The following is a 25,498-nucleotide window of genomic DNA, read 5'->3' as shown; positions in this document are numbered from 1 at the left end:
TTCATTAACATTTTGGCATCAGGCCCTTCTTATTATATGCTTGTCCTTTGCCTAGGATTTTACATGCATCATTTCATTTTTGTTGAACAAAGCATATGAGGTAAACATTTTATTTTGATGAAGATCCAACTCTTCATTAACATGCGCTTGTGTCTCACGCCCCCTTTGAACTATATTATTCTTCCCTAAGTAGGCCACTCAAACAAAAGACGAAATGAAAAGCAGGTATAAATCTTCCTTTCGTGGGCTATTTCTACAGTATTTGCTTCAACATCTGTGGGAACACTTACAAGCAAGCTATGAGCCTTTGTTCATGCAAAGATGATAAGGCATTAAGACAGTTTCTATGAGGTGAGCAAAACTCACCCATCTTCATAATAAATACATTCTTATATACTATTGTTCGTGAGACACTGCAGTACACGATGTAGAAAAAGTCAAAATTTTGGCTTTAAGTAATGACACACGTCATTGAGAGGATATAGGTAAAAGGAACACCATTGTATGGCATTATTGTACTAGGAGACTAGGTGCATTGTTTTCATGCATGGAATGATGGTTTCAAAGTGGGGGTTATGAACTGAAGAAAGGAAAAACTGTCACTTTATCATTATGTACTTAGTTTCACCTTATGTGCATGAAGGGTTAGCCTGATACGAATGATGCAGGCACAGACAAGAAGAGAGAGAGATTCAGATGAGTTCTAAGAGTTGACCGGTGTCTTCTGAAAGAGCATATTCTAAACTGAGCCATCCTAGTGCAGGAAAGGCTGACTTTAACATAAATAGCAAGTTGTTTGCAGTAGAGAGAGAATAAGTATATGGTTGTATGGGTGTGGGAGGGAACACACCCAGAGAGAAAGAGAGAGAGAGAGAGAGAGAGAGAGAGAGAGAGAGAGAGAGCTTTGCTTAATCTAGAATAATTACTTTTAAATACAGAAACAAATTCACCAAGTATATCCAATTATCAAATTTTAGACTTATAAAAAAATGTGTTTTATCAGAATAGAGAAAACTTAAATTTCTCAAAACTTCCAAGCAAATTTTAATGCTCTCCATCACACATTCAAAACACTTTTCCAAGACAAATAAAACTGTAGGGGGTAAGTCTTATGACAGCATACATGTATTTCTGAAATCACGAAGGCCATTCTGGATGCGTCATCTTTGCTGAATATGTTCCTCAAAAAAAAAAAAGGTTTATTTTGAATTCCTGGAACAAGGAAAGGGCTTATGAGCCATGGGGGAGACAAAAAGGCCGAATGTATATGTTATCCTTCTTAAGCTTCCATTTAGGAGCTGAGTAGAAGAGAAGTGAGAGATCTGGTTTCAGATAGACTCCTCAGAGTTTGCAAACAAAACAAACAACTCTACTCTGCTGTGCTTGAATTTGACATTTCCCATTAGCGCTTTAAGATTTAACCTTGTAGGAATGAGGAAACAAACCTACGGTTTTTTGAATTGAATGCATGGTTGTTTCTCTAGCCTTCACAGGCTAGAGAAAAATTATTATTGTTATTGTCATTATTATTATTAGCCTTAATAATTTTTCAGTTGTTAATATATTGGGGAAAAATGTCTAGTGAATTCATTACTCATCAATTAAAATATTTTTAGATTTATTTGTGCTGTGTTCAAATGTTCTGCTTGCCTGTATGTATGTAGTACACATGTGTGCCTAATGTCCAGGTCGGACATAAGAATTTCTGACTGACCTGGAATTGGAGTTCCAGATGGTTGTGAGGAACTATGTGTGTTCACGAAATCCAGTGCAGCTTCCTTTGCAGCTGGGACTGAAAGGATGGAAGATGAAAAACTTGTCCATCCTTTCTGCCCCAGCTGATGTTTATTTAACTTCAAAACTCCCTTGGATACTTTTCACCTATTTGTCTCAAAGTTAAATATTATAATCTTTTTACTCTTTAATTTACATTACTTGACCGAATCCAGGAAATTGTACCAGAACTGAGTCATTGGAAGTCAAATGCATAAAATGATCAATATTTTCCTTTGTTCACACTACCTCCCATTGTGCTTTGTCTCTGCTGATAAGACTTAGCTTAGATAATTCGTAAGAAAGAGTTATTCTGTGGTACAATCACTAGTAACATACTACTAGTAATATGTTGTCCTGAATATTGTAGAATGTTTTTAATAACATTTATGTATTTATGTATTTATTTATTTACTTATTTATTTATGTTCATTGTTGAATCTATGTATGTGTACCATGTATATTCAGGATCCTTTGGAGGTCAAAAGAATTTATTTGTAAATGGAGTTACAAACTTTTGTGAATCACTGCACTCATAGGCTGAATCCTTGGAACTCTGGTCTTCTACAAGAGCAATTAGCACTCATAAACACTGAGCCAACTCTCAGGCGCTAAGTCCTCTGCAAACTTTGTAGATTTTCTTATCTGTAAAATATTTTAAACAAATAGTAAGACCCATTTGTTGTTTCTCCAAAGGGTAGCCAACATACTTTAAATATTGAGTAGTTAGTATTTTCAAAATTAGGTACTTAATATTTTCAACTTAATGGACCAATAATATTCTGGTTGTCAGAAATTTCTAACAAAATAGGTTGTTAAAAATATTCATAAGGCATTTGCTGGAAGCATATGACCATGATTTTATTATATAAGTAAGGATCTTGACTAAGTTTTCAAATACTATAGATAAATTAGGATTTTATATTACTTATAGTAATATAATAAAACTGTAAACTATATTTGTCCCACTGTGTCTTTACTTCATTCCTGGCCTTGATTTTTAAATATTTTAAGTTGTATCATCTACTTCTAGAGTATTGTTCTTTGTCTTATTAAGAGGAAAGCCATAACTTTCAACACAAATTATAGCTGTTTATATTAAAAAACTGAACATACTCTATATTGACAGATCATTAAAGAATATGAAACTTCACTTTCATTTTTAAACACACAATTACTGAGATTTGAATGCAAACAAAAACTAGTTATTTTGTTTTTTACAAGAATAGCTATACAATTAAAAAGAAAATGCTGTGTAATATGTGTGAAATCACTATCATATTTATTTTTATATAGTTATTTAAACTTGAATTTAGATTCTTCATAAAAAGGCAATTAATTACTAAATGATATGACTTAAATTCACTTTCTGTATTTCTAACCTGCATGAGACTCACAGTTGTTCAGTGATTTATACTTCCTTTTGGAAAACTAAAATATCTTCACTACTTATGATTCTGTCTTAAGAAGCTCCTTAGTATGAACTAATATAGGTATTTGTTAATAATTTCACATAACCCTATTCTCTTCCAAAATAAATCTCTTTTCACTTCTTTTAACCTCTTAATTTTTATCTAATTTAAAATATATAGAAAAGATAAATAAAACAAATACTTCCTTATACAGATAATGAAATATCTTTATATTTGCCCTGTCCACTTACCATTCCATCTATTTTTCCTGCTTTATGTGTTTTCTGTCTATACACATATTCATATATGCATATGATTTTTCTGAGTCATTTGACAATCATTTGCATTGTACATCACTCACCAGCCATAAATCCTTACTCTGTTTCAAAAGAACAAGTACTTTCGCACACATAATTTATGAGGGCTAATTTTACATTTCAACTTCATTGAATCACAAATTGACCAGAAATTTGGCCCTGTGTTGTTCTGGGTACGTATATGAGAATGTGTCTAAATGAGATTAACTTTTGAGTTGATAAGTGTATGAAATAAATCACTCTCCCTAATGCTGATGGACCAAATCCAATCGCTTGAAGACCTGAGTAGAAAGAAAAGGATGAGTAAGGAAATGTCTGTTCCAGTCCTTCAGAGTTGGAGAGAAATTTTGGCTCTGTTGCAGATTCAACTCTTGACAGTTTTCATACTAGAATTACATACTCGCTCTCCAGGGTCTGGAGCTTGCCAACTGCAAACCTTGAGCCATCTCAGCATTCACAATTATGTCAATTTCTTTATAAAACTATAACTATACAAATGCATACATCCTACTGGCTTTATTTCTCCAGAGGACATGATTTCTTAAAACCCACATTGCTTGATCAGGAAAAACAAATTTCAGAGAAAACTGGTTCCACTGTACTCATCTACAGCTTAAGGATAGCAATATGCATATACCCAAGGTATGCTTCTGTAGCACTTGCATGACTGAATTGCCATGAAATGTGGAGCTTGTTAAATAAACTCTCTTCTCCTCAATACCTCTGGAACTCTTAAATGTCACTTCAGCCTTCCCAAACGCAATCTTCATCTGTGAAGTACCTGGATGGCTCTCATTTTTGACTGCTTTAATTTTCTCATAATAACACTTTTGCTTGCATGTCTGATGTATTTGTTCATAAATTTTGTCATAGTTCCAAAACACTGGGCCAAAAGTGATCTGACCTCATCAGTGAACCTTGCTACATTTCTTTAAAAAAAAAAAGAACAAGTAACAACTTACATTTATGCATCACTTATTCCTCTACCTCATATGATAAAGGATCAAACAGCCATGTGGTTCAAGGTGTGGGGGGATCCAATTACATGTGATCAGGCGCTTAGAATTAAGCCAAGCAAAGGATAAGGATGATGATCCTTTCAATAAAGATAGCTTTAACTCTGACCTGGAGACATTTCCAAGAACAACTGTATACAACTCAACTGAAAACTGGTGAGAACACTATTTCAATTTATGAATTTCTAAAAATAATGAGACCTTAAGGCAGTAATAGTTAGCTAACCTGGTGTTCGACCAGTTGAGATAAGAGATAGTTATTTCAAGTACACCCAGGGCTATACACTGCAGCTAACAAGATAAAAAAGAAAGAATAGAGAGGAATCACACACAGAAATAGATGATGATGATGATGATAGATAGATAGATAGATAGATAGATAGATAGATAGATAGATAGATAGATAGATTAAGGAAAAGGCAATGTAAAAGAAAGTAGTATTGGGAGGGATGGCTCTCACACTAAAGTCATTTTTAAATGTTTATGGAAGCCTACAACTGAAAAGAAAATCTTTCTAAACTGCATACCTGTACATGCACATACAGATAACCATGCATATGGAAAAATATTTCAATAGAGTTATCCAACTTATGAGAATACAACAGAGAACCAAACAACACATATTAATAAACCCCAGTACAAGAAACTGATTATATCTTTTTTTAAATTGTGTACCTCTATATATTGCAGAATATTTTTGTTTTATGTGGTCACCCTCTAGATTTGATAGTATGACTCTATTTCCAAACAGATACTGAAGAAATAAGTCATAAAACACAATAGACATCAAGCAAGTAATGACCTGGAAATATTTAACATCAGTAGCTAACTTTCATAGTACAGGAAGGTGCTATGCAGAGAAAAAAGTAATCATCTGTCTTAGCCATTTGTGAATCCCAAGAGCTACAATAATTACAAGCCTGACAAGATATACCCAACAATGGAATAGTGGTACAGATGTCATAAAAATAACAGTAATATTCTAGTTAGACTTAAGGCACATGCTATGGGACACAATCCATACATCCAATCATTAATAAGTCTAAGGATCTGTAGTTACCATTGGTCATAGGCAGTAGGAAAGAACCTATTACTATTATTCTGATAGAGGGACAGAGTATTAAAATTTCCTCTAGTCACTTATTTATATATCTATAAAACTTTTATGGTTTAACTCTCAGAGAAACTTCTTTTGAATGATGACAGTTATCATAGAGACTCAGTAGTGGTCAAAATGCATGGAATAATAGACTTCAGAGTGTATAGCCATAAATGTGTAATCTGTATCACACCCATCTTCTTAAGCCTCAAGAATTTATAATTAGGGCTCAGAAAGGAATAAGTACAAGAGGTGATAGATAACGTCAATGAAACTGTATTTTCTGGATACAATGTGTTAGTGCTCGTGGCAACATTCACAAGACCTGCACAAACTCAAGCCACACAAAGTAACATCATCGAGCGAGGTAGGTAGGAAACAGGCCTCACTCTTGGCTGAAGAGTTAGTGACATAAATGATAGAAGAGCCAGCAACACCAGTAGCAACCAACAACCAACCAACAACCCATCAAAATCAATCTCCCACTCCTCTGGGACCCTGCATTTTTATATCCTGTGAAAAGTTCCCAGATTTCCAAACATTACAAAATTGCAGAAACTATCTGCAACTGGAAAAAAAATCACACTCTTAATAGAGCAGGAGGCAACTCATAGTCAGTTTCTGGGGACAATCTGAAGCATCCCCGTATTCCACACATAGGATTAAAATGAAAATATTTTCTCAGAATATTTCTGAATCTTTTAAAGAAAGCATAACCCCAAAATTATTGCTACAGTCATGAGCTTGAGAAGAATGACAATAATAGCTATCAAATATCGCTGATTCTTGGGAACAATAGCATTGATAAATTTGGAATAATAAACTACAAATTTGCAATAATAAGCCACAGTATCAGAAGCCTGTCATAGTCAAGACTGTTTTCAGGTTCCAGCAGATATATACCTACGTCATTCTTCATGCCAAGAATAAGTCAATTATTGTTATTTTACCAATATAAAGACAAAAAATAAATAATTCTTACAGATTTTGCATATGCATAAATATTACAAACTTGACAAGCTTGAATTTCACACAGCTTCATCCTTCCCAATCTCCATATAATTTATCAGACATATGAATGTAAGCTTACCTTGTGGTTTTCATAATTGTTTTTATTGTATATAGTTTATTGATGTAAAGGAGAAACTTTTTATTGGATAAAAGGGGTAAGATTTAGGGATAACCTCATGAATTCTCTACAAATATATTTCCTGTCAATATAAAGCTATTAGCCTATAATCATATGCAGGAAATAGGATGTTGGAGTTCTGGTAGGGAGAACAGATTCTGGGCTAGAGTTTGAGGCAGTAGATATTCCCACCAAAAGCATGGAGCTGAGGTTTGGTAATCAATAACATGACACTATTAGAATAGAATACATGGGTAACTGAGTTATGAGCTAGTGGGAACAAGCCAAAAGCTAGGTATTTATTCATATATAATTAAGTCTAAGAGTAATCATTTTGAGAACTGGGGCACTGGTAGAAAAGCCTGTGTTTAAGCTGTGTGGACTTACTTTTAAGTAGGATTCTGAGGCAATGATACATCTTAGCTTCGAGTAGTGCCACCAAATTACACTGCTGAGTCTTGAATGGTGAAAGAAGAGAGGTAGATCTTTAAGGTGATCCCTGACCTAACATGCTCATCACAACAGACACTGATCCTTCTCCCTAACACACCTCAATAATCATGAGATAATTAAATCATATGTAATAAAAATGTTTTAAAAAGCATTCTGATTGACCACGCTAATGAGAATATTGCCCCAAAAGATATTGTTAATGAAATTTCTAGATGATTATAAGGAGACACCTATTGGACAGTGGACCAAGGATGGAGATAGGATAGATTTTTATGGGAATTATAGTATGTTGATTCTTCATGCCTATCTCTTCCTTCAGGTTCATATCCAACCAGTGATGATCTTGGTGGCATTACTCTAGGGAATTCCACCCAACAGTTTTAAATACAACAGCCTGAGTATCATTCCCAGTGTAAGTGTAATATATATATTATCACCTCATATAATATTGATAATATTCAGACCTAACTATTTTCCATTTTCTAATGAATAAAGAAGCTAATGACTGAGATAATGAGCAATCTAACCTAGATATGCATACTAAACAGAGGAATAATATCTTTAGTTTTTTTTTTTTTTTTACCAGATCCTGAATCTGGTTCTTTTACATTAAATTACCAGATACATATCAGTAAAAGTTAGTCATCCTCTTTTATTTTTAATGCAAAATCTAAGAGTTTAAACAGAAAGTCATTGAAGAGAACTCTTAAATTTTGTGATAAGGATTCTGAAGTATTGCACTCCACAAAAAACTGGCTTCTGGCAGCAGTGCAGGTTGAGAAAGACTCAGTTTTCTTTAGGTACCAGGCCACCAAGTTCTTAAACATAATCCAATGAGTATATGGGAAATACAAATTGGACATTTTTCTCCTTTTTCTTTCTTTCTTTAATTCTCTCTCTCTCTCTCTCTTCTTTTTTTTTTTTTTTTTTTTTGGAGAGGTCACAATGTAGGGAATGGATCAGAGAGGACTGAGAAGTATGCTAATTCATGATATGAATTTCCTGAATAATAAAATATTATGAAAAAAGTATTTAGGGTATTTTGTCTCAAGTTCTTGTGGTTCACTCTTGATGGGTCATATGTGTAATGAATTGCTATTTGGCAGTGACTCGAGGAAAAGCAGGGCATCACATGACATAATAAAAGGAATACATATGTGCATGTATTCAAATAATATATTCATCTCACTCATATAGTTACTATGAAATTCATTCACTTATTAGATGCATTCAACTTGTACTTTATTCAAATTATTTTTTTTCTAAATCTATATTTCATTACTTTTCACTCATTGTTTTTATTTTACTTATTCAAAGAAAGTATCATATTACTTTTTATATTCAGCACTGCCTCTCTGCTTAATTTTTTACTGTCTGATATCATTTATTTTCATTTGCTATTTCAGTGGTCAAATATTTTACTCATTTCAGTTTTCAAAACAACATGGAAAAGGATCTAGTAAATATTTTCTACAAGAAAATTTAATATGTTTATACCCAGAGAAAACAAACCCAACAAACAAACAAATGCTCGAAAACTCAAAAAGTGAGTTAGATGAGTAGAGATATAAAAATGTAATATTCCATATTATAGTGTCTCACTGTTTTTGACTACAACTAAATCAGCTGTTTATGCAGTAACCTTTTAGGATCATTGAGGAAAGATAATACCGGTGGTACCGAATACTTAGTGACCCATTATTGAGGAATTATCCTGTTTTCTATACCAGAATAGAAGGGCAAGCAGCTATAGCCCTGAAAGACATCCTGTTATCATGTAGGTCGTTTAATGAAGATCCTATCTTTCTGTTTAGGTATACAATTTTGTTTAAACTGACTCAACAGAATCAGTCTTATATCTGTTAATATCCTTGGTTTAAATAGCTGTTTAAGGAACTAAGATGATTTATAGGACTCCAACTGATAGGTCTCTATACTTCAGATTAAATCAGTTCTTAATTTTTGCCTGTTCTGATATTCACTATCTCTCCTGAAAAGAAATTAAAGGTGAGAAAACCAGTAGCTCAAGGGGAAGGACATATGTGGCATTTAGCAAGGACAAGATAAGTAGGGTTCAACTTACTGTTAATATTGCCTTGCATGGTATGAAGTACCACAGTCCTAGTAGTCTCAAAGGCCAGCATTTTCAAACTCTCTAAAATGGGAAAGGCTTCTTGTTGAAAGAGTAAAATCCTTTAAGTATGTCTCTACAGTAAATAGGTTCGGAAGAACTGTGTTTATAAAATTCAATATTTCAAAACAGAAAACTTTACCATACGATTTGCACATTGAAGTTGTAAATCTCTTTCTATATATCTACATATAAAACTTGTTTGTTTCATTTATGTATAATATGAAATTCAGATAACATGCCAATTTTAATTGTTTGATTGCTGCATCCTTTTTTTTCACTGGCTTTAAATCAGAAACCAATATTGAGAATTTCATAGGCAAGGACTGGATAGAAAGCTCAGAGTTCAAGATAATTTTAGAAAATTTATGACATACAAATCACATACTAACATGCTTAGCCACACAAAACAGAATTTATCAAGCCAGTCATTTATGATGTTATTTTTAAATAAAATAATAATTTTAAAATATGTGCAGTAAAGTTTTCACTTTTTAACTAAGTAAATGTATCAATAATGATAATTTTAAAATAAATTTTATAATTTTATGAAACATCTATTCTTAAGGGAGAAAAGGGAATCAAATGAATGTATCAATTTTAGGGTGTATAGATTTCAGAGACACGATGATCTGAGATTAAAAATCAATTAAACTCCTTTCAAAGAACTACCATAACATTCATGATGTACTTTGTAAGTTAAAAAATTAAGTACTTGATCAACATTTATTTATTATGTATCTGTTGGCTATATGTATTTACACAGCTCAATTTCTTATAATGATCTCTCAGTCAAGATTTTAATATGTAAGTGTTAGATAGAAATTTATCCAGAGATCAAGAACACTGGACAATACAATTAAGAACTCACAAGAATGTAAAACAGCTACTTTGAAGCCCTGAAGACTTACTCTAAACCATTTTTTCATCGAAATTAGTTTCTTTATTCAAATCAGTTTTCATGATCACATTGAAAGCTTCAGGACAACATATCTATACTGCATTAGGTATACCTCTCTTCAAAATTATCTTTCTCTTATTTCATTATCTTATGACCGTATCCACTGAGTATCTATCAGACATCTATACCACCACTATACAATGCCAGGGTTTTAGGTTTGACTCAAATATATAGTACATGCTACAAATGTTATCCCTGAGAAGTTGACCCTGAGGAGTATAGTCTAGAATCTAGCTGGTCTCTGTATAGATTTCTGACTGAGGCCTTGCCTTGGGTTCTTGCCTTAGCTTCCCACAAGTGTGAATTGTAGTTGTGTGTGTGTGTGTGTAATTTATTACATGTATTAGAATGACAGGTTATGGTCCTATTAATCAAAAATGGTGGGCTAGGAATAAAAATTCTAGTAATCCGAAGTTATTCAGTCCAAGAGACTATCTTAGCTTCAATCAATCTTAGATTTCCAAAAGCATAGGCTCTAATGTAAGTGAAGGAATGAATTTGCTATCAACGTGAGAGCAAACAGGCAAAGATCAAGAACACTATTCTTCTATGTGTTTATAGCAAAAGGTGTAGCCCAGATTAAAATTGTGTCTTTCTCAAGATCTGAATCAAAGATATATGTCATCCTTCTTTAGAGGTCTAGAATAAAAGTGGATTCTCCCTCTTGAAACAAAACAAAAAGTCCCTCACAGGTATGCCCTCCATTGCTGAATTGTTGTTCATTCCAGATACAGTAAAGCTGACAACCAAGAAGAGCCATTACAGTAAACTGTAAGCTGAATAAACACTTTCCTCACCTAAATTACTTCTGGTAAGTGGTTTATCTCTACAATTAAATCAACTTAAGACAATGAGTAATGTGAAAAGCATGGATTGCTCATCTGAGCTCTACATTTTATTATTTTCAAGAAACACCTTTTAGTCTATCCTGGTAAACCTCTTCACCATACAGTTTTTTATATGGAATCACAGTATTGTATGTTATACTTGTGTCATTTGAGTATTCCCAAAGGAACTGATCTACAGTGTCACCGGCTCGGCCTAGCTTGTGACCCCACTTCCTCTGCTTATTTCTCCATCCATATCTTTTTGAATTTCCTAAACTTCTGTATATATACTTAAACCAAGCAGGATGGCATTCCTTTTGCAAATAATCCTTACTTCCTTTCTCACCGCACCTCAGGTTCACTGGGATCTTAATTCCTTTGAACTTGATCTTTACTTTTTCCTCACTCAAGGGATTCTCTGTATTTATTTTTCACTAGAGCCAATCCTTAGAACTATTCGCCTACCTCAGTTCGATTCAGTGAAGTTTACTCTTCAAGTCTTCTGTGGCAATTTGATTAGCATATATCTAAACATACAATGACATGCTTCTCAGCATTGTTTTGCTCTGCTTTAATTCTTTGAAGGTGTGCTCACCTAAACAATTAAGCTTCTTTTATTTGTTTGTTCCAGCGCTTGTCTATTACTTCAATGTCCTGTTTGAAACACAGACCACAGTCCGTGTTTAGCAATTTAAATATATTTAATAATTACTAAGAATAATATTTCAACATAAACATAGACCTAAGAGTATTTTTTAGCTATTTCTGAGCAGATGTAACATTCTTTATGAACTATTGTCCGTATTCTGCATTCTGTGTAAAAATGTAATTTTTTTTTTTTTTTTTTTTTTTTAGAAATTCTACACTTGAGAGCTAATAATATAACCTGGCCTCTGTTTAGCTTCTCCATCCAACTTGTCATCTGTTTCCTATTGGTTAATATTATTTCTTGCAGATGACAGGAAATGCAATTCAAACTGGCTTAAGCAACAATGGAGATATTTCATTGCTTCATGTAACTAAATTGCTCATATGTAAGTTTTCAGGTGCCACTTGATATAGGGCCTTCTATGCTATCAACAAGACTTATATCCTCTACATATCTTTGCTCTGAAAGCATAATACTGGCTTTGTTATCCACCTCAACATCCAAGGATATCATTTGAAACATTGAGGCTCCGCATCTCTCTTCTATTCTTTTATTATTCTCTCTATTATTATTATTACTATTATTATTATTATTTAATGTCCTCACTTATTTATTTCATTTCTTTCAGTGGTCAAAGAGGCATCACAATAAATAATATTATCTCATAACTTTTTTGGTTACTAATCATTTCGCCATCACTGAGCACAGGAGAATTTTATTTCTTGAACTTAACACTAGAAATATAATCTTTTGTAAAGGGAAAAAAGAGCATCAAATAAAGATGTCAAGAGCATCATAGATTCAACAATGATAAGAACACACACACACATGGAGAGGGGGTATGATTCACTAGAAATTATATAAGTGGCCAAGTTATCAATTAATCTCATATGCTTATACTTATAACCATGTACTTTTATTATTTTAGTCAAATAAATGAGAAATTTGCTAATCAATGAAAATATCTACCACTCACAGAGAAGACTACTTAAAACTTGTTTTTGTTATTCTCATAGATTAGAAGAAAATCATCAACCAATGATTTTTGTGTTCAGGAAACAAGAAACACACGACAAAGGCATGTCCTTTCCATCAATAAAAATATTTTCCATAACTTACAAAGCATGGAAAATAAAGAAACAAGATGATCTTCCGTAAAATATGAGATAGTAAACTATGTAAACTAAAGATTATTTTCACAGAAAATGCCAATATCCAACCTTTATGATAAAACAGGATATAGAACAAGGATGACTAAAAATTATTATACGTATTAAAAATAAAATTATAAGAATTCAAACCTTAAAGCTAAATGCACTGTAGTGGGAGATATTTAAATCTCCAACCCAAATACGACTAGTCAATCAAAACACAACTCAGTAATTATGAATATATTCTGTAAGTCTAGATTGGGCAGAAACCCCTACACTACTCTGTTACTCAGCTTTGAGACCCTTATAACTTGAGGATTTTCTAGACCCTAAGTCTGTCCTTCTACCTCCTGTTTCCCAGTCGTCCTATCCTTGTCATCTTCCTCCTCCATTGTCTTCCTCCAGTCCTCCCCTCTGCCCTCTTCCACCAAACTTTATTTCTCCACTTCCCCTTCTTCTGACCAATCACTGGCTCCAGCCTTTATATTACAAATTAAGATGGGCAGAAGGTTCTCTAGAATTCACTTGTGTAATGACTCACACCTCCTCTGCAGCCCTTCACAGGAAAGGGGAATTAGTATCAAAATACAAGGCCAGGGCTATCCACAACAATACACCAACAGAAAAAATAAGGAGACAATACAAGTGAAACCTTGGAATTGACCACAGATTCCCAGGAAATAGAGCTCTGAATTGCTTCACATGTTTTTAAAAATTACTCAATTTGGCATTTAAATTCTATTGACTCTATTTTGTCACCCAGGAAAAGAAGACAGTAAGACTAATCTGCTATAAAATATATCAGGTGGATATCACACAAGGATTTTGTAAGCAATGGTTACTTTCACCTTGAAAACGGAATATTAATTTATGAGATAGTAAAAGGTTGAACAAATGCAAGAAAAGTCCAGAACAAAAGTATATAACAACTAAATTTAAGGAATTAAAAAAAAAACATTAGGTGTATCTCTTACTCATTTTTTTCTATCAATATTACAATGTAAAGTTCACATATAAATTCTAGAGTCACTTAACATCTCATTTGCCATTTTTATTAGATTCTGCCAAAATTTTGGGAGGACTGATATATTTCTTTACTTTCTGAGTGTTTAGTTTTAAGTGAGTTGCCAGCTGGATCTACTTTATGGAATCAAAGTAAATCAATCACTTTCAAAACTGTAAACTGCAGAATTCCCAAATTATTTAAACAGCTACCTCGTACCTTTTGATGCTCCAGCTTTTCAATGTCTACTTGCTTAGCCAGATAAAAGATTATATGAAGGCAACATTCAATGAAATCTCCCCAGTCCAGAAAAAAATGCAAAGGGATGGAGAATTGTGTTCTTGATATCTCTATATTTATTATAATTTGATGAGTTGTTATTATCTGATTTCATTACTCTCGAGAAAACTGGAATCATATTCTAATTATTTATTTATTGCCTTTGCCATAATAAACAATGTTTTAAATTTTTTAAAGTAATAGTTAGAATCTAGCTGTTGATGAAAAATAAAAACAAAGGAATAAAAATTATAATTGATACCATTGAAAGAGGCAAGCAACCTTATTAAAGTACTATGGACAACTGTGTACCTAAAATAGAATAAAATAATGAAATGGATAAATTATTAGTTAAACTTAAGTTAATCAAGATGTACTCTCAAAAGTAGAAAACCCAGAGTTGATGAGATGGCTTGGTGTGGTAAGGCACTTGGGGGTTAGCACTAACACTCATTTGATTCCTGGAACCCACATGATGAAAAGTCCAAACAGATGCTTGCAAGTATTTTGCTGACTTCCCCATGCAGACACACAAACACATACACATAAACACACACAAACACACACACACACAAACACACATACACACACATACCCACATATATTAAATAAATAAATAAAAGTGTAAAATGTATAAAATACAATACAAAAAATAAAGCAAACAAGAGGACTAAAAATAAATATTAACATTGAATCGGTCCTTTAAGTTTTATATAAAAGAAAATTCTTGTTTTCATTAATTAAGAGTTCTACCACACAGTTAAAGGACTGATATTAATTTTCTTTAAACTTCCTAAAATCTGAAGAGTAGACTACATCTATCTTCTCATTAAGAAGGTTGTGGATTAGCCTGATGACTACAAAGAAACAAAAGTACTATAAGAAAAAATAATACAGGTCAATATCTCTAATGAATATAGGTGCAAAAATAGTCAATATGCTATTGAAAAGTTGATCACAGTAGCATATAAAAATGTTCTTTCACCATGAATAGTGTTTAGCACAGGGATGCAGAGATGATCACCATGCACAAATCAATAGATGGGATACATCTCAATTAAAGAACAGCAAACAGAATTAAATGAGCATGTCAACAGTTGCAGAGAAGATAGTTAACTTCAAAATAATTTCATGACTTAAAAATGTATAGCAAGTAAAAATGACTATAATAATAAAAATCCAAACATATAACTATAGATCTGTGTATTCAAAAGTAGAAAACCCAGAGGTGATGAGATAACTCAGTGGGACAAGGCACTTAAGGGCCAACACTAATAACCTATTTGATTCCATGAAAACATGAGAGCAGGGCAGAACTGATGTTTTCAAGTATTCTGCTGACCTCCACACAGACACAAATATACACTCACAACACACACACACACACAAACACACACACACTAAATCGATAAATAAAAATGTAAAACGTATAAAATACAATACAAAAAAGAATAAAGAAAACAAGGGACTAATAACATAAAATTTGATCAGTCTTTTAAGGTTCCTAGAGAAAGTTCTTGTTTGCTTTAATTTAGAGTTCTACCATAGAGTTAAAGGACTGATAGTCATCTTACAGATTTTGTCTTGGCTTTGGAAAATTAGTTTGCAAAAATGAGTTAAAAATATTTAGAAAAATGCAAATAATGTTTTTGTTACGGACTCTGAAAGCATAAGTACATGGAATATGATATTTGACAGTTGAGGCTAGTTCACAGATTCTTCAATGGGACAATGAGTGTTTCATATTCTCATGCAGTATTTCTTTCTTATAAAAATAGAAGCAGACATGGCATAAAAGGCATAGCTATCTATATATGCTGATCCTCAGGCAGCAGGCAGAGGGGAGAGGGAGAGGGAGAGGGGGAGGGGGAGGGGGAGGAGGAGGGGGAGAGGGAGAGGGGAGGGAGAGACAGACACAGAAAGAGGGGATGGAAGATCCATTCTGCTGTTGACTTTTGAAACTTCAAAGTCCACGCCCAGTGACATATTTCCTCTAATAAGGCCATACACCCCAATTCTTCCATAACCGGTCCACAAATTGGAACCTAAGCAAGCTAATATATAAGGTAATGGCTGAGGTGATTCTCACTTAAACTATCACTTTCCACGCCCTGACCTCCGTAGACCCGTGGCCATATCATAATTTAAAATATATTCATTCCAAATTCAAATGTTCCCGTAGTCTTTCTGTTTTAAGACTGTTTAAATTCCAAAGTATCTTCTGAGACTTCAGGGGATCCCTTAACTGCAAATCCTGTAAAATCAAAATAAAAAAGCAGATCATGTATTTCCAATATATAATGGCACAGAATGTGCAGTGACACTCTGGAAGGAAGGGAAGAATGGAAGGAGAATGGATAAAGCAATGGCAAACCTAGCAGGACAGATCTAAATTCTCCATCTCAGTGTCTGACGTCATAGTCCTCCTCAGATCTCAGACTCCTTCACCTTCACAATCTTCACACATAGCCTCCAGAATGTCAATGCAGCAACTGCTCTGCCAAATGCCTGGCCTCAGTATATTTCCTAAACCACAGAGGAAGATTCCCTAACTCCTTCATATAGCTTTCTTGACTCGAAATTGAGAACCATATGGTTGAAGCTGCCAGTGCCATTTGTTTGCAGGGGCTAGAACCTAGACCACTTCTTGACTTGAATTTACATAAGCTTTCTTTTGTTGATGGTTTTGTTTTGTGCTTAAGAGTTCTTTTAATTCTGGTTTTTTTTTTTTTTAGTAATTTTTTAAATTTAATCTTTTTTTTAACAGTTCAGACTTTATCCTACTCCCAATTCACTCTCTGATTGTTCCACATTCCAAACCTCCCTTTGTCTCCACAAAGATGTCTCAACCCCCTCCTCACCACCTTACCTCCGGTCTCTTGAGGGTAAGGTGTATCTTCTCTTAGTCAAGACCCTCTGCTATATATGTGTTGGAGGCCTCATATCAAATTGTATATTCTGCCTGGCTCAGTGTCTGAGAGATCTCGGGGGTCTAAATTTGTTGAGACTTCTGGTCTTCCTACAGGGTTGACCTCCTCCTCAGCTTCTTCCAGCTTTTCCCTAATTCAATCACAGGGGTCAACAGCTTCTGTCCATTGGTTGGGTGTAAATATCTACATCTGAGTCTTTCTGCTGCTTCTTGGGTCTTTTGGAGGGCTATCATGATAGGCCTAGTTTCCAGAGCACACCATAGCATAAGTAATAGTGTCAGGCCTTGGGGCCTCCCCTTGAGCTGGATCCCAAGTTGGGCCTGTCACTGGATCTCCTTTCCCTCAGGCTCTTCTCCACTGTTGTCCCTGCAGTTCTTTGAGACAGGTAAAATTCTGGGTCAGTGTTTTTGACAGTAGGATGGCAACTCCATCCCTCCTCTTAATGCTCTGTCTTTCTACTGGAGGTGGGCTCTACAAATATCCTCTCCCCACTCTAGGGCATTTCATCTAGAGTCCCTCTCTTTGAGTCCTGAGAGTCTCTCACCTCCCAGGTCTCTGGTATATTCCAGAGGGTGTTGCCACTTCTTACCTCCCGAGGTTGTATGCTTCCATTCTTTCCATTCTGCTGGCCCTCAAGTCTTCAGTCTTTTCCCCCCACCCAATACCTGATCATGATCCCCTCTTCCTCTCCCTGTCCCCTTTCCCACCTACATACCTTCCTCCCCCTTCTCCTCATAATTGCTTTCTTCTCCATCCTAAATGAGATTGAGGCATCCTCACTTGGGCCCGTAGTAGGCTTGCTAACCCACTTGAGTTCCTTGGACTTTTTCCTGGTAATTTTGTACTTTTTTAGCTAATATCCACTTATTAGTGAGTACATACCATGCATGTCTTTTTGGGTCTCAGTTACTTCACTTAGGATTATATTTTCTAGCTCCATTTATTTGCCTGCAAATTTCATGATATCCTTGTTCTTAATAGCTCAGTAGTATTCCATTGTGTAAATGAACCACATTTTCTGTATACATTCTTCTGTTCTGTTCTGTTCTGGAAACATCTATGTTGTTTCCAGCTACTGGATATCACAAATAAGGCTGCTATGAACATAGTGCCCCAGTGGCATGATGGTACATCTTTTGAATATATGGTCAAGAGTGGTATAGCTGGGTCTTCAGGTAGATCTATTTCTAATTTTCTGAGGAACTTCCAGATTGATTTTGAGAGTGATTGCACCAGTTTGAAAAAATAATTCTTTTAATTCTTTTTCACAACTTTAGAGTTTAGCTGAGTCGGTCTTTCCCAGAGTGTACCAGTCTCTTTATTCCATTTTCTACCAGGCCTTTCATTAGACATTTTATTTCCTTCAGTAAAAGACTTGGCACCACATTGCATTGCGTGACTGTTCTTTTCTCCTTAAGCAGTCCATTTTGTTCTTTTTGTCCAGCTTTCTCTGTTTCATTTTAGATATGCCTAAGAGTGACCATTCATACCATGTGACAAAATCATGGCTAGACTGCCCTAAAATCTCCTTTTTCAGTGTCATTAGTCCAAACCTCTTCAGTTTAGACTCTACTGGCTATCCCCCTGGAATATGATCCTCCTTTTTAATAGTAATCCAAGCAATATTTTTTCTTCTGTTTAGCACCTCTGCTTCTGGTTGTATTGTGAGATTTCAAAGTCAAGATTTATGTTCATTTTTTTGTTTATAGTATAGAAGTCCTTGGATTAAATATTAGCTCTTATTAATAATGATTTACTAATATTTAAATGTATGAACAAAAAGGCATTGTGATTCTAACATTATTTCTGTACTTACATACAATATACACTTTAGATTGTTTCCACATTTTCTATGAGACATATTAACTTTCAGACTAATAGATCAGTTAAAATGTTCCTTTGTATTAGTTTTAATCATCAACCATATTCTTTCAATTTTTTCCCGTTTTCCTGCTAAGCATAATTTCCAGGGTATAACAGAAGACTATCAGGGATTCACTATCATGTTGTTAGGCATATTGGGTCATATACTTGCCATTATGTATTTATTTCCCACACAATTCTGAAAAGTTGACTTACCCTGCTTTTTTTTTTTTTAGAATGAATATCAGGAATTATAAATTTTAGATAAAATATACCTCTTTTGGTTGGCTTATAAGTTTTTTTTTTTTAATTTTTTTATTGGATGTTTTATTTACATTTCATATGTTGTCCCCTTACCCCATCCCCCACCCACCCAGGAACCCCCAATCCCCTCACACCTCCTCCTTCTTCTTTGTGGATGTAACCTCTATCTACCCTCCCACTCCCACCTCCCCACCCTCAAAACTCCCACCCCCTGGGGCGTCCAGCCTTCATGAGGTCAAGGATCTCATCTTCCACCTGTGCCCAGCAGGGCCCTCCACTCTTATATATTCAGCTAAGGCCCTGGATCCCTCCATAAGTGCTCCCAGGCTGGTGGTTTAGACCCTGGGAGCTGTGGTTGGTTGGTATTGTTGCTCTCCTCATGGGGCCACAAATCCTTTCAGCTCCTTCAGTCTTCACTCTAACTCCTCCATTGAGAACCCCATGATCACTTCAATGGCTAGTTGTGAGCATCTGCCTCTGAATATGTCAGACTCTTGAAGACCTCTGAGGAGACATCCATATCAGGCTCTTATCAGCATGCACTTCCTGACTTCCACATCAGCATCTACCTTTGGTGACTGCACATGGGATGGATACTCAGGTGGAAAGGTCTTCAGACGGCCCCTCCTTCAGTTTTTGTCCCTCGCTTTGTCTCCATATTTGCTCCCTTGAGTATTTTGTTGCTCCTTCTAAGAAGGACCGAATCACCCCCACTTGGTCTTCCTTCTTTATGGACTTCATGTGGCCTGTGAGTTGCATCTTGGGCATTTTAAGGTTCTGGGCTAATATCCAATAATCAGTGAGTGAATACCATGTGTGTTCTTTTGTGATTGGCTTACCTCACTCAGTATGATAATTTCTAGTTCCATCCATTTACCTAGGAACCTCTCAAATTCATTGTTTTTAATAGCTGAGTAATACTCCATTGTGTAAATATACCACATTTTTTTAATCCATTCCTCAGTTGAAGGACATCTGGGTTCTTTCCAGCTCCTGGCTATTATAAATAAGGCTGCTATGAACATAGTTGAGCATATGTCCTTATTATATGTTCGAGCACCTTCTGGGTATATGCCTAGGAGTGGTATAGCTGGATCCTCGGGTAATGCTATGTCCAATTTTCTGAGGAACCGCCACACTGATTTCCAAAGTGGTTGCACCATCTTGCAGTCCCACCAACAATGGAGGAGTGTTCCTCTTTCTCCACACCCTCGCCAGCATCTACTATCACCTGAGTTTTTAATCTTAGCCATTCTGACTGGTGTGAGATGGAATCTCAGGGTTGTTTTGATTTGCATTTCCCTGACGACTAAGGATGCCGAGCATTTCTTTAGGTGCTTCTCGGCCATTCGAGTTTCTTCTGTTGAAAATTCTTTGTTAAGCTCTATACCCCATTTTTTAATAGGGTAATTTGGTTGCCTGGAGTCTAATTTCTTGAGTTCTTTGTATATATTGGATATTAGCCCTCTATCAGATGAAGGATTGGTAAAGATCTTTTCCCAATTTGTTGGTTGTCGTTTTGTCCTATTGACAGTTTCCTTTGCCTTACAGAAACTTTGCAATTTTATGAAGTCCCATTTGTCAATTCTCGATCTTAGAGCATATGCCATTGGAGTTCTGTTCAGGAACTTTTCCCCTGTGCCCAAGTATTCGAGGCTTTTCCCCACCTTCTCTTCTATTAGTTTTAGTGTATCTGGTTTTATGTGGAGGTCCTTTATCCACTTAGATTTGAGCTTTGTACAAGGGGATAAGAATGGATCAATTTTCATTCTTCTACATGTTGTCCTCCAGTTGAACCAGCACCATTTGTTGAAAATGCTGTCCTTTTTCCACTGGACAGTTTTAGCTCCTTTGTCAAAGATCAAGTGACCATAGGAGTGTGGGTTCATTTCTGGGTCTTCAATTCTATTCCATTGATCTTCCTGCCTGTCTCTGTACCAATACCAGGTAGTTTTTATCACTATTGCTCTGTAGTACAGCTTGAGGTCAGGGATGGTGATTCCTCCCGAAGTTCTTTTATTGTTGAGAATAGTTTTCGCTATCCTAGGTTTTTTGTTATTCCATATGAATTTGAGAATTTCCTTTTCTAACTCTGTGAAGAATTGAGTTGGGATTTTAATGGGGATTGCATTGAATCTGTAGATTGCTTTTGGCAAGATGGCCATTTTTATTATATTAATCCTGCCAATCCATGAGCATGGGAGATCTTTCCATCTTCTGAGATCTTCTTCAATTTCTTTCTTCAGAGACTTGAAGTTCTTGTCATACAGGTCTTTCACTTGCTTGGTTAGATTCACACCAAGGTATTTTATATTATTTGCAACTATTGTGAAGGGTGTCATTTCCCTAATTTCTTTTTCAGTCTGTTTATCTTTCATGTAGAGGAAGGCTACTGATTTGTTTGAGTTGATTTTATAACCAGCCACTTTGCTGAAGTTGTTTATCAGGTTTAGGAGTTCTCTGGTGGAAGTTTGGGGGTCACTTAAGTATACTATCATATCATCTGCAAATAGCGATATTTTGACTTCTTCCTTTCCTATTTGTATCCCTTTGACTTCTTTTTGTTGTCTAATTGCTCTGGCTAAGACTTCCAGTACTATATTGAATAGGTAGGCGGAGAGTGGGCAGCTTTGTCTGGTCCCTGATCTTAGTGGGATTGCTTCAAGTTTCTCTCCATTTAGCTTGATGTTGGCTACTGGTTTGCTGTAAATTGCTTTTACTATGTTTAGGTAGGGGCCTTGAATTCCTGATCTTTCCAAGACTTTTATCATGAAGGGATGTTGAATTTTGTCAAATGCTTTCTCAGCATCTAGTGAGATAATCATATGGTTTTTTTCTTTAAGTTTGTTTATATAGTGGATTACATTGATGGATTTCCGAATATTGAACCATCCCTGCATTCCTGGGATAAAACCTACTTGATCATGATGGATGATTGTTTTGATGTGGTCTTGGATTCGGTTTGCTAGAATTTTATTGAGTATTTTTGCATCGATGTTCATAAGGGAGATTGGTCTGAAGTTCTCTTTCTTTGTTGGGTCCTTGTGGGGTTTGGGAATGAGTGTAATTGTAGCTTCATAGAACGAATTGGGTAGTGTTCCTTCTGTCTCTATTTTGTGGAATAGTTTGAAGAGAATTGGTATTAGGTCTTCCTTGAAGGTCTGATAGAATTCATGTGGTCCTGGGCTTTTTTTTAGTGGGGAGACTTTTAATGACTGCTGCTATTTCCTTAGGGGTTATGGGACTATTTAGATGGTTTATCTGCTCCTGGTTTAATTTTGGTATCTGGTATCTGTCTAGGAAATTGTCCATTTCATCCAGGTTTTCCAGTTTTGTTGAGTATAGGCCTTTGTAGTAGGATCTGATGATTTTTTGAATTTCTTCAGTTTCTGTTGTTATGTCTCCCTTTTCAGTTCTGATTTTATTAATTTGGATACTGTCTCTGTGCCCTCTGGTTAATCTGGCTAATGGTTTATCTATCTTGTTGATTTTTTTCAAAGAACCAGCTCCTGGTTTTATTGATATTTTGTATTGTTCTTTCTGTTTCTATTTGGTTGATTTCAGCCCTGAGTTTGATTATTTCCTGCCTTCTACTCCTCCTGGGTGTATTTGCTTCTTTTTGTTCTAGAGCTTTTAGTTGTGCAGTCAACTTGTTAGTGTGTGCTCTTTCCAGTTTCTTTTTGTAGGCACTTAGAGCTATGTGTTTTCCTCTTAGCACTGCCTTCATGGAGTCCCACAAGTTTTGGTATGATGTGTCCTCATTTTCATTGAATTCTAAAAAGTCTTAAATTTCTTTCTTTATTTCTTCCTTGACCAAGTCATCATTGAGTAGAGAGTTGTTCAGTTTCCATGTGCACATGGGTTTTCCATTGGTTTTGTCATTATTAAAGACCAGTCTTATTCCGTGGTGATCTGATAAGAGGCAAGGGATTATTTCAATCTTTTTGTATCTGTAGAGGCTTGTTTTGTGACCAATTATATGGTCTATTTTGGAGAAGGTACCATGAGGTACTGAGAAAAAGGTATATTCTTTTGTTTTAGGATGAAATATTCTATAGATGTCTGTTAAGTCCATTCGGTTCATAACTTCTGTTAATGTCAAAGTGTCTCGGTTTAGTTTCTGTTTCCATGATCTGTCCATTGCTGAGAGTGGGGTGTTGAAATCCCCCACTATTATTGTGTGAGGTGTAATGTGTGTTTTGAGCTTTAGTAAAGTTTCTTTTATGTATGTAGGTGCCCTTGCATTTGGGGCATAGATGTTCAGAATTGAGAGTTCACCTTGGTAGCTTTTTCCTTTGATGAGTATGAAGTGTCCTTCCTTATCTTTTTTGATTAATTTTGGATGGAAGTCGATTTTATTTGATATTAGAATGGCTACTCCAGCTTGTTTCTTGGGACCATTGGCTTGGAAAATTGTTTTCCACCCTTTTATTCTGAGGTAGTGTCTGTCTTTGTCACTGAGGTGTGTTTCTTGTATGCAGCAAAATTCTGGGTCTTGTTTGTGTATCCAGTCTGCTAGTCTGCGTCTTTTTATTGGGGAATTGAGACCATTGATGTTAAGAGATATTAAGGAAAAATGATTGTGGCTTCCTGTTATTTTTGTTATTAGAGGTAAAGTTATGTTTGTATAGTTATCTTCTTTTGGGGTTGTTGGAAGATTACTTCCTTGCTTTTTCTAGGTTGTAGTTTCCCTCCTTGTGTTGGCGTTTTCCATCCATTATCCTTTGAAGTGCTGGGTTTGTGGGAAGATATTGTGCAAATTTGGTTTTGTCATGGATTATCTTGGTTTCACCATCTATATTGATTGAGAGTTTTGCTGGGTATAGTAATCTGGGCTGGCAATTGTGTTCTCTTAGGGTCTGTATGATGTCCGTCCAGGCTCTTCTGGCTTTTATAGTCTCTGGTGAGAAGTCTGGTGTAATTCTTATAGGTCTGCCTTTATATGTTACTTGACCTTTTTCCCTTACTGCTTTTAGTATTTTTTCTTTGTTTTGTGCATCTGATGTTTTGATTATTATGTGACGGGAGGTATTTCTTTTCTGGTCTAGTCTATTTGGTGTTCTGTAGGCTTCTTGTATGTTTATGGGCATCTTGTTCTTTAGGTTAGGGAAATTTTCCTCAATGATTTTGTTGAAGATATTTACTGGCCCTTTAAGTTGGGAATCTTCATTCTCATCTATACCTATTATCCTTAGGTTTGGTCTTCTCATTGTGTCCTGGATTTCCTGGATGTTTTGAGTTAGGAGTTTTTTGCTTTTTTCATTTTCTTTGACAACTGTGTCAATATTTTCCACCGTGTCTTCTGCATTTGAGATTCTCTCTTCTATCTCTTGTATTCGGTTGGTGATGCTTGCGTCTGTGACTCCTGATCTCTTTCTTAGGTTTTCTATCTCCATGGTTGTCTCCCTTTGAACTTTCTTTATTGTTTCTATTTCCATTTTCAGATCCTGAATGTTTTTGTTTAATTCCTTCTTTGTGTTTTCTTGCATTTCTTTAAGGGATTTCTGTGATTCCTCTTTAAGGGCTTCTATCTGTTTACTTGTACTCTCCTGTATTTCTTTAAGGGAGTTACTTAATTCCTTCTTATAATCCTCTATCATCATCATGAGAAGTGATTTTAATTCTGAATCCTGCTTTTCAGGTGTGAAGGGGTGTTCAGGGCTTGCTATATTGGGAGAACTGGGCACTGATGATGCCAAGAAACTTCGGTTTCTGTTGCTTATGTTCTTGCGCTTGCCTTTCGCCATCTGGGTAACTCTAGTGGTACCTGCCCTCTCTGTGTAAGATTGGAATCTGTATTTCCAGTTATCTTGCTTATTGCAGAGCTCCTCGGAGTCCAGAGGTCTCTGTGGTCTTATGCCCCTAATCTCCCGGGTGGAAGAACTCCTGGGACTCAGGCCACCTCTTGGATCTGGTAATCCTTCTGTTCTGAGTGCAGTGGCTCCTCGGCTGCTCTGAGTGCAGTGGGTTCTCGATGACTCAGGATTCAGTTTCAGCTGCTCTGAGTGCAGTGGCTCCAGCTGCTCTGAGTGCAGTGGGTCCCTGATGACTCAGAATTCAGTTTCAGCTGCTCTGAGTGTAGTGGCTCCAGCTGCTCTGAGTGCTGTGGCTCCTGGATGACTCAGGATTCAGTTTCTCCACAGGACAGGAGCAGACCGACTCTGTGTCTGCTCCAGTCCAAGGGACCAGGCAGGGGCCGAAGGGAAGTGGAATTCCGGAGGGGCGGGGTTTGGGTAGCTGC

The sequence above is a fragment of the Grammomys surdaster genome, unplaced genomic scaffold (genome assembly GCF_004785775.1).
Source record: "Grammomys surdaster isolate TR1022 unplaced genomic scaffold, NIH_TR_1.0 126028, whole genome shotgun sequence".
NCBI classification, from domain to species: domain Eukaryota; kingdom Metazoa; phylum Chordata; class Mammalia; order Rodentia; family Muridae; genus Grammomys; species Grammomys surdaster.
This window is presented reverse-complemented; position numbering follows the sequence as displayed.